This window comes from Gossypium arboreum, chromosome 3 (genome assembly GCF_025698485.1).
Source record: "Gossypium arboreum isolate Shixiya-1 chromosome 3, ASM2569848v2, whole genome shotgun sequence".
NCBI classification, from domain to species: domain Eukaryota; kingdom Viridiplantae; phylum Streptophyta; class Magnoliopsida; order Malvales; family Malvaceae; genus Gossypium; species Gossypium arboreum.
Window position 1 is genome coordinate 47,174,755 of NC_069072.1, and position 10,251 is coordinate 47,185,005.

At 38.2% G+C, this 10,251-nt stretch overlaps 1 non-coding gene across 1 annotated transcript; it reads right to left on the reverse strand.

Moving 5' to 3' along the window:
- Positions 1-811: 811 nt before the first annotated feature.
- Positions 812-917, reverse strand: LOC128290848 (small nucleolar RNA R71). The gene has a single exon (XR_008280633.1). It is a non-coding gene; the product is annotated as a small nucleolar RNA R71 (small nucleolar RNA).
- Between the last annotated feature and the right edge of the window lie 9,334 nt (positions 918-10,251).

Genomic DNA, 10,251 nt, shown 5'->3' on the forward strand with positions numbered 1-10,251 from the left:
GTACACTTGCCTTCATCGTGATAATAGTTGGTTTCAAGAACGATTCATTATAAATATTTAAAACTTATCACACAAAATTACGATCAAGTTTTTGGCGCCATTGCCGGGGAACTAAGATATTAGGAGCACTCAATTTTTATTACTTTAGCCATTTACTTTTACTGCTATTTAAATTTATTTCTAATATTTATTACTAAATTTTCTTTTTCTTTTTTTTCTGGCAGGTTCTTATAGTTTATGACTAGAAGAAACCCGTCAGGACCATTGCTTTTTGATAGTGAGATCGATCGCACAGTTCACAGAAACGAAAGAGAAATAAGGCAAAGCTTAAGATACACAGAGAACGAGCAAGAGGACGATATTCAAACCCCAACCTTGGAGATGGCTGAAAACCAAAAAAATCCGCTACCTCCTGCAATTGTTGTTAATCAGAATCCTGCTCCGCGCACTATGTATGATTATGCTAAACCTAATTTAACAAGAACTGAGTCAAGTATAGTTAGACCTGCTGTTGCTGTGAATAATTTTGAACTAAAACCTAACACTATTCAAATGATACAGCGATTTGTTCAGTTTGACGGTTTGCAGGATGAGGATCCAAACACTCACTTGGAAAATTTCTTGGAATTCTGCGATACATTTAAAATTAATGGCTTTTTTGATAATGCCATTCGTCTTCGGTTATTCCCTTTTTCATTGAGGAACAAAGCTAAACAGTGGTTGAACTTATTACCACGAGGGTCAATTACTACTTGGGAACAAATGACCGAAAATTTTTTATTAAAATATTTTCCACCGGCTAAAACAACCAAATTACGTAATGGTATCTCTTCGTTTGTGCAGATGGACTTAGAAGCTCTTCATGATGCATGGGAGAGATACAATGACCTACTGCAAAGGTATCCTCACCATGAATTACCTCTATGGTTGCAAGTTCAAACATTCTACAATGGTGTGAACCCCTCGACAAGGCAGATGATTGATGCAGTAGCCAGGGGAACCATTAATAACAAAACACTTGAAGAGGCTTACGAATTTATCGAAAAGATGTTACTGAATAACTATTAGTGTCAAGTCATGAGGACTAAGCCAACTAAAATAGCAGGCGTTTATAACGTCGATTCAGTTATTATGCTATTGAACCAGGGAGAACTTCTAAATAAAAAGATCGATGGTTTACTTGGTTCCTCACAGGTTCATCCAGTAATGCACTGTGAAGTCAGTGGAGGTAGATCAAGCCATTCAGAATATCAATCCTATGGCCACAGCATGAAGAACAAACAATTAAATTACATGGGTAATAATCCTCGATATGAAAAACAATCGTTATAGCAATACTTACAATGCAGGTTGGAGGAATCACCCAAATATTTCATAGGGAGGCCAAGGAAATCAGAAACCACCACCCCCTCCAGGCTTTCAGCAACCACCATACCAGCAAGAGAAAAAGCCGAACCTTGAAGAGATGCTTATCAAATTCATCTTGGTATCAGAGACTCATTTTTAGAATACCGAGACGGCACTCAAAAATCAACAAGCATCGATCCAAGGGCTCGAAACTTAAATTGGACAGCTGGCTAAGATGATTTCAGGAAGAGCACCAGGAAATCTACCTAGTAACACCGAACCCGATCCAAAAGCACATGTGAAAGAAGTTACACTGAGGAGTGGGAAAGTGTTAGCTGAATTGGAAAAGAAGCCACAAAAAGAAGCTAACAGATGCAAAGGAGAGGAGGTAAAGCTTGAAAGCAATGCCAATCCAATGCCGAAGGAATATAAACCACCAATTCCATACCCAGAAAAGTTGAAGAAAGACCGCATGGATGCAAAATTTGGTAAATTCCTTAAACTTTTTAAAAAACTACATATTAACTTACCTTTTGTTGAAGCTATATCATAGATGCCTACATACACAAAATTTTTAAAGGAGCTCCTAACAAACAGAAGGAAGTTTGAAGACTTATCTACAGTGGAACTTAATGAGGAATGTTCGGCTATACTCCAAAACAAACTGCCAACCAAACTAAAAGATCCAAGAAGTTTTACTATGCCCTGCTTAATTGGTAGTTTTAACATCGATAAGGCACTAGCTGATTTAGGTGCTAGCTTTAATTTGATGCCATATAAAATTTTTAAACAACCTGGTCTTGGGGAACCTAAACCCACTAGGATGAGTATTCAACTAGCTGATAGATCTGTTAAATATTCTAGGGGTATTATAGATGACATACTTGTAAAAGTAGATAAATTTATATTCCCTGTTGACTTCGTTGTACTTGATATGGATGAAGATGTTGAAGTGCCTTTAATCTTAGGGCATCCATTTTTTGCCACTGCTAGGGCTGTTATTGATGTGGGTGATGGTAAAATGGTACTTAAAGTAGGTGACGAAGAAATCGTTTTTAAAATTTATGATGCCCTGAGATTTTCCAGGGAACAAGATGACACATGTTATTTTATTGACTCTATTGATCATGCTACTCAAGAGTCTTTTCAGGAACTCGTACATAAGGACACGTTGGAACTGTGTCATGCCCAAGGAGAGGAGATAGATGATGATGATTCTGAGACAGGCAAAATAAAAGTTAACTGAACTTCGATGAATCTTTCCAAAGACAAGCAGGATATGAGGACATTAAAGGGAATGATGATTTTAAGCAAAAACCCTCTATTGAAGAACCTCCCAAATTGGAACTCAAACAATTACCAAATCACTTGGAATACGCATTCCTTGGAAATAATTCTACATTATTATTACATCTAACTTGCAACCCAAGGAGAAAGAGGAATTAAGCCAAGTATTAAAAGAACATAAAAAGACCATAGCTTGGAAAATTTCTGGCATTAAAGGGATCAGCCCTTCTTTTTGCACCCATGATCGCGAGGTTTCATGATAGGTTTTAAATATTTATAATTACTCATTCTTGGACTAACTATTATCACGATGTAGGCAAGTGTACCTATCGAACAGTTGTATAGTTTTAGCAAGACCGGATTGTCAAACCCAAAGGAACTAAAAGTACTAGTAATGATTGTCTTTTTATTATCTAGCCTAAGAATAAAGAGATTTTGTTTTAATTAACTAATTATCTAAACTAAGAACTCACAGAGAAAAGAATTGGGGAATTTCTTTTCAGAAAATCGATTGAATGAAGACAATACCTAAGGAAAAATCCACCTAGACTTTACTTGTTATTCTGGCTTCGAATCGGACGATTTATTCATTCAACTTGTTCCGTAGAGATTGCTAAGTTATGTTATTATCCCTATTCAAGACTAATAAGGTCTCATCCCTAGATTGAATAACTGAGACTTTTCTCTAATTAACACTCTAGGGTTGTATTAACTCGATCTATAGATCCCCTTATTAGGTTTCACCCTAATCCGGCAAAATCTTGTCACCCTATTTCTAGGCGTGCAATCAACTCCACTTAATTATGAAAAAAGTACTATTAGACAAGGTCTATTCCTCCTCTAAATAAGAGCATGTCTTGAATCAGTATCCTGAGATATCAAAACAAGAATTAAGAACACATAATTAAGAACAAGTTAAATATTTATCATACGATTTAGAAAATAATAACAAGGTTCATCTTAGGTTTCATTCCCTTTAGGTATTTAGGGGTTTTAATTCATAACTAAATAAGAAAACATCTCAGAAGAATAAATAATAAAAAACATAAAGAAAACCCAAAACTCTTGAAGGGAAATTGAGGAGAAATATTCAGTCTTGATGATGAATCCTGGCTTCCGAGATGGATCAATCAGCTTCCTTGGAGAAATTCCTTACCCCCTCTTCTCCTTCTCCCTTTTTTCCTCTTCTAGGGTGTATTTATAGGCTTTGGAATGCCTATAAGCCCTCAAAAGTGGCCTTTTTCAAATTGGACTCAACTTGGGCTCGGCAGGGACACGCTCATGTGACACACCCGTGTGCGATTAGTTCAGGCCGTGTGAATCGTGCTTCAATTCTACCAGATTGACACAGCCGTGTTGTCTACCCGTGTGAAGAGGTCTAGGCCGTGTTGATTTCGTACTTTGGCCCATTTTCTCTATTTTTGGCCCGTTTCTCGTTCCTTTCGCTCTCCTATGCTCTCCTAAGTATAAAACATGAAAGTAAAGCATTAGGAGCATCGAATTCACCAATTCTAATGAGAAATCATCCATAAAATGCATTAAACATGGTGTCAAAATATGTATAATTTACGATTTATCAAATACCCCAACACTTAGGCATTTGCTTGTCCTCAAGCAAAATTCTTAACTCATAATCAAAATAAATTCTTTTCACCTTATAATTTCTATCGATAATATCTCAGAATAATCCATAGATAATCATAAATTGAGAATTCAACTAAAAGAACATAAAAGTTTCAAACATTCCAAGTTGAGTATTTAATCATGCAAACATAGGTGTCTCTTCGCATCTAAGTAATTACCTTTGATTCAAAATATCACAGAGTTTCACACCCTCACTAAAGATTCACTCAAATCAGTCGAGGTGTTCAAGAACAATAAATGAAGCACTCAATAGTCAATAATGAAAAGTCATTACCATAGGCTTGCATGAAAATCAAGTCTCCACCACTATAATTTAAGATGATACATCAATCAAAAGTTCTTTAGAGGGTTGTAGTGAGGCTTGGTTAGGGGGGTGTGGTCACAAGCTGAAAGAAAGGGCTAGAATCGAGATTGAATTGAAAAATTACCTAACTAGAAAAAGAGTTAATCTTCACTTGCGTACAATAGAGCTTCTTCTCAGAATATGAAATTACAGATATGTATACATAGTTATTGTTGCTGTTTTTTTTTTAAAGAACAAGTTAAATAATATAGACTAACTATTAAGAACAAAACATAGCTAGGCAATCCATTCAACTCAAATCTCGACAAAAATAGGGATTAATTTAGGGGATTTCAACAATAATGGGTTAAAGGTTAATATTAAGGGTAACACAAGAAATGGCTTGTTAGGCTCAAGGGGGTTTACTAGGGGTTAATCGTGGAGGTAGGCTTTTCATGGCATGAGTGGTTTAATCCTAAGTGCCTTAATCATTTTGACATATCAAATCAAATGGTGTTGTCTTGACATGCATAATCAAGCAAGTTCTAGAATAACAGTTCAATACTGTCGCACTCAAAGCAATAATAAAAGTGAGCATGAAAGAATTAATAGATGCTCAAAAGGCTAAAAAATCTCACAAAAATTATGGGTTTTTGATGTTTAGACTCGTGAATTCCAATTCAAAGTAATATCTAAACTTGGGGAAACAACCTATAATTTTAAATTCTTAAAAATCAACTTATCATACTGGATTCTCTAATGTCTTAAAGTTTAAACAATCAATGCATAAAATGCCTATATTTTAATTTAAGAAATATTAATCAAAATCATAAATCAATTAAAAATTATCCTAAATATGATATGAGAGTTTTTCAAGAGAACAAGGTGATTATTTAGGGATTTTTCTGATAATGAATAAATGCCCTCCCACACTTAAGATGTACATTGCCCTCAATGTACAAAGATAGATATTAGAGTATAAAAATAAGATAGGGAGAGAAGTGAAACTTCTTGTATGACGAATTCCTCGAACTAGAGTTTTGGAGAGTGATCGGTTCGAGGGTGGAGGAGGATACTCCGGTGGTCGTAGAGGTTCATTAGGCCATAAGCCCTGTGCCAAAAGAATATTATATCTAGTGGTAGCTATGGTTGTGGTCGAGCAGGACATGGCAGTCGTGAAGAACCTTTCCCGGTGGAGTTTTAGTTCCTATGTGAAGATGAGCGTAAGAGCTCTATATAACTGTGATAAAATCAGGAACTTTTTAAGGGACATTAGGAAAAATAATTACTCAAAACGAGAAACCGAATTTGATAATTAAAATAAAATTTCTAAAATCTAATAAAATTAAAGATTAGTTTCAATAAAAATTAAAAACATAAAATAATAAATAAATATTTCTAAACATCTTCATCACTAGATGGTTCGCCAGGTGGGACTAGCGATGAGATGTGGAGGTGCTGACAAATCTGCTGTAGGGTAGCATCAATGTTGTCAAATCATTGAAAACACTGATGCTCAAATTGGGTAAGGAGCTCAGAGATGTCAGCATATGAAGCCGTCGCATGAACTGGACGAGAGGGTGGTGGTGGCTGAGTCGGTGGGTCCTCATATTGTGGGGGGACATCATCAGGAATGTCCTCGTAGGCCTCCTCCTCGGTAGATTGGGCAAGATGATACTAGGGAGGGTAGGTTCCTCGACGCCTCTCGATCATCCTCATGCTAAGCATGCTTGAGATGCCTTATGGAGACATCTGGCCGATGAGGGTGAGGGATGATTCTTGGGCTGCGGTGTTGAGGAGCCCGAAGTGTCGTGCCAGCCTAGTCACGTAGGGGCCAATGGAGATGACCCCCTTCCGATGCTGCTCTGTCTGGTGCTGAATTGCAAGGGAAATGAAATAGGCAAGATCGACGATGTCCCTTGCAACATGCACCATAAGAAGTAGACGTCGTGAGTGTTGACGACGCCAGTGCTCTCTCACCTTCCTGTAATCATGTGAGCTAAATAGGCGTGTAAGTACCTCAGGTATGGTGGGAGAACTGATGCCTTGGAACGGCTAGGATTGTACGAGGCCGTGCTAGTGGCCAAAATGTGCCAGCACTTTGAGGGAGAGAAATGTATGTGGTGACTGAGAGCATATAATTCATTCTCCTCTCAAAACTCCTCCCTATATAGGCCTAGAGTAGCACCAAACTCTGGGACGCCTAGCTGGCGGATTAATCCACCTAGGTGAAACTAAACCGTGCCAGGATCATCATACCTTGTCATTACGGTCTGGAGATGGAACGTTGAGCATAGTTCCATTGTGAGCTCGAGGTATGTCAGCTTGATAATCCTGAAGAATAGCTCCCAAGGGTTAGTGGTTAGGAGAGCCCGAATCACGTCAGCCATCTGGACTTGTTCTACGGCAGCCCAGTCGATACCACGGTTTGCAATTAAGGGTCGAACCTGAAGTATTTGGAACAGTTCTTTCTGGGTCCCTCGGGGAAACTGTAGGAGAGGGTGATGGATTTTTGCGGTTGGGCCCGTGAAAGAGGATGCTCCCTTCCTCTCCTTTGAAGCAAGTACGACGGTTTTCTTTCCTCTTGACGATAAAATGGTACCTGCGATTAGAATCATCAAGTCATCTTGATGAGTGGTAGAAGTAAAAGGAAAACAATTTCCAACTAAAAAGCAGACTTTCAACCACAACCAAACATAACTAATATAATAATTTTGTGACTTTGTCATTGTATGTAGTAATGGCATGTGTTAAAGAATGAAGCTTTCCTAACAACATGAAATGTATAAGAAATAATTGAACAATGAAAATTACATGAGAGATATTGGCGTGGAAATATCATGAGAATGAGCATGGTAAAATCATGGGTACGAAGTTTCCTAATCACTGGATTTATCATGCAATGTATAATAACTAACTAAAAATGAAAACTAAATGATAAAGTAATGAACAGAAATGGAAGATAGTTCTAAATAAATGGAGATTATTTCAATAATAAGAATTAGTAATAAGTAAAATAGAAGTGAAGAGAGTAAACAAACGCTAAGGGGAGATTGGGCGTGGCAGGGGGCCGTGTGGAGTTGCAGCGGCTAGGGTTAGGGTTTTTGAATGGGGAAGAAAGTGAATAGTGTAGGGTATTTATAGATTTTGGGGCACACGGCCATGGCACACGCCTGTCTCCCCCAATTTAAGCCCGTCTGATTCGTAAATTTCAAATTTGGACGCGTCTGACATTTAGTACACGCCCGTGTTCCTCGGGCGTGTGATTTACAAGGCCATGTTGTACAGTCGTGTCTAACTTCATTCGCTTCTCCCATGCCTGTATGTTCAAGCTCCACGCCCGTGTTAAGTTAACAGGTTTGACCACGGGTGTTAGACACGGACGTGTAGCATGCCAGTGCTAGTTTCTCAATTTCAACCACGGGTCTTCCAGACAGGCATGTCGCACCCCCGTGTTGTTTTGACAGGCTCGACCACGACCATGTCGCACAGCCATGGCGTTTTATCGTAGCCCGTGTTAGGGAAATCTTTTGCCCTATTTTCACACGGCCTTAAGCACGCCCGTGTGCTTGGCCGTGTCTCTGTGGAAACACCTGTATTCAAGATCTCTAATAGTAGGTTAGGAGTTAAATAACAAAATTTAAAGAAAGTAATAATGTTAGTGCTCGGGTTGCCTCCCGAGAAGTGCTTATTTATAGTCTAAGCTCGACTTACCTCTTCAGTGAATGGTCATGGCGGTTTGAGATGTTTATACTCCTCATTCCTGGTATCAATCTCATCAAAATAAGGTTTTAATCAGGTGTTGTTTACCTTAAAAGTGTCGAACTTGGGATGACTCATCTGCACCGTACCGAATGGAAAAATACTGAGTACCATAAGAGGGATTTCCTCATTCAGTATGGTAGTGACAATGTGGGGATCTGCGACATCTAGTAAGACTTTATCACCAACCTTAAGTTGATTTAGAGAGGTATCGGGCTCGTTTTGGCGTAGTTTCAGTTTATCATGTGTTCTCGGTTTATGTGCTCGCCATTCATCTAGCTCCTCTATCTGTAGCCTTCATTCTTCATGAATGTGCCTCTATCATTTTTGGCACATAGCTCGTGAACTTCTTTGAAGCTTAATTTCTGCAAAGTTATATTGTCAGTTTTAGTAGATTGGTGTGGACTATTACCTTCAATGTTCGATGTGATGCCACAATTACGAGCTTGAAGGGTGACTGTTTCGTCTCCCACATGAAGTGTAAGCTCACCTGTGCCAACATCAATAATTTTTTAGCAGTTGCTAAAAAGGGCCTCCCTAAAATCAAAGGGGTGTTATTATCCTCCTCTATGTCTAGAACAACGAAATCAATGGGAAATATGAACTTATCTACTTTCACTAGTACATCTTCAATAATACCCTTAGGAAATCTTATAGTTTTATCTGCCAATTGAATGCTCATCCTAGGTTGTTTTGGTTTCCCAAGACCTAGTTGCTTAAACATTTTGTAAGGCATCACATTAATACTAGCCTCTAAATTAGCTAATGCATGACTTATATCTAAACTACCAATTAAGCAAGGAATTGTAAAACTCCCTGGATCTTTCAATTTGTCGGGTAGCTTATTTTGTAGAATAGCTGAGTAGACTGTGTTTAGCTCCACATGCGACGCTTAGTCCAACTTCCGCTTATTTACTAAAAGCTCTTTTAAAAAATTCATTGTATTTGGCATCTGCGATAAAGCTTCAATAAATGGTAAGTTAATATGTAATTTTTTCAAAAGTTTGAGAAATTTACAGAATTGTTCGTCTGAGCGGTCTTTCCTTGTTGCGTTAGGGTATGGGACACGAGGTCTATATTCTTCATTCACCATTTATTTATGACTTACCTCACTTTTACCTTTGCTCACCACAGTTTCTTGCATCAATTTTGGCTCGGGCACAATGAATCCTTCCTTATCTTCAGTACTAATTGCGTTGAGGTGTTCCCTTAGATTAGGTTCAGTATTACTTGGTAAGCTACCTTATGGTCGTTCGGAGATTAGTTTGGATAGCTGGCCTATTTGAGTTTCGAGCCCTTGGATCGATGCTTATTGATTCTTAAGTGCTATCTCGGTATTTTGGAAACGGGTTTCTAATACCGAGATGAATTTAGAGAGCATCTCTTCAAGGTTTGGTTTCTTCTCTTGTTGATAAGGTGGCTGTTGAAAACCCTGAGGATTTTGTGGCTTTTGATTCCGTTGACCACCTCAAGAGAATTTTGGGTGGTTCCTCTAACCTGTATTATAAGTATTACTGTATGAGTTATTTTGAGTTCGAAAGTTATTGTTACTCATATAGTTGACTTGTTCCTCTTCGGTTGTAGGATTGAAGGACTGATATTCTGTATGGACACCTCCTCCACTTGAGTCACACCTCATTACTAGATGTATCTATGTAGAACCAAGTAAACCATCAATCTTTTTATTGAGAAGTTCTACCTAATTTGATGGCATAGTAACTGAGTCGACATTATAAACGCCAACTGTTTTTGTTGGCTTAGTCCTCATGACTTGCCACTGATAATTATTTAGTGATATTTCTTCAATGAATTCATAAGCCTCTTCATGTGTTTTGTTGTTGATGGTTTCTCCAGCAGCTACGTTAATCATCTGTCTTGTTGAGGGATTCACACCATTGTAAAACGTTTGAACTTGCAGCTATAGAGGT